Source organism: Otolemur garnettii, unplaced genomic scaffold (assembly GCF_000181295.1).
Source record: "Otolemur garnettii isolate 467f Iridium unplaced genomic scaffold, OtoGar3 scaffold00141, whole genome shotgun sequence".
Classification (NCBI taxonomy): domain Eukaryota; kingdom Metazoa; phylum Chordata; class Mammalia; order Primates; family Galagidae; genus Otolemur; species Otolemur garnettii.
The window spans coordinates 3,742,147-3,743,065 of NW_003852536.1; positions in this window are offsets into that span (position 1 = coordinate 3,742,147).

Sequence of the window (919 nt, forward strand, 5' to 3'; positions counted from 1 at the left end):
ATATGTAGTGTGAGATCCATCCTGGTTTCTACAATACTTAATTTTAGGGTTGAGTCTAAGATTTAATATATTTGATAAGACCAAGAGAAATATTTGGAGACAGTATGGCTTATAAGACAAATTTGTTTCTCTTAAATGAGTCAATATAAAAATCTGAAACAAAAATTTCATTAATAAGAGCTGCCTGGTAATTCACAATTCTCAGGGTATTAATAAAAGCTTGAGGCACTTTTTGTTGCTGGTGTCATAAGGAACTTTTTTCTTAAGTGAGTTGGGATACTATGAGATACAAATCTGGTCCATTTTTATAGTTTACAACAAGAGACCTACAATATAATTTGGCCAAGAGTGACTATTAGAGAATAAATTACGTATTTACAGTGCGTACACAGATACTCTGAGTAGACTTAAGACGCACTCTGGGTGTATTACAGCTCATGGTCTGTTGGGAAATACGGGGAAAGGAGAAAGACAGCAACGGAGACCTTGACGCCCAGGTGGACTGTGTACTTTGAAAATACCAAATTTTGTTTTAAGATGATCAGGAAACAAGTTTCTTTTAGAAATGGAGAAAACTGAATTTTTTTAAAAAACCCCCCTTCTTTCTACTGTTTCCTTCTCCTGTTCACAATTCCAAGAGAAAAAGGTGAATATAGATGTGTAAATACAGTAAACTAGATGAATACCAGAGGGAGATAGTATCAAAATTGACTAACGTCAGTGAGTTGTCAGGACGTGGAAAAGCCAGGCAACGAAGTGCATATTAGGACGAACTCTTTTTATAGAAAGACCCTATTGCATTAGCAATAATCTTGTAAGGGGGGAAAATAGCACCTAACAGGTATATCCACAAAGCTAGAGACGCGTGGCATTGTAATTCGGGTCTTTGACGGGTGTTTCCAGAGCCGAAAAAATGGTC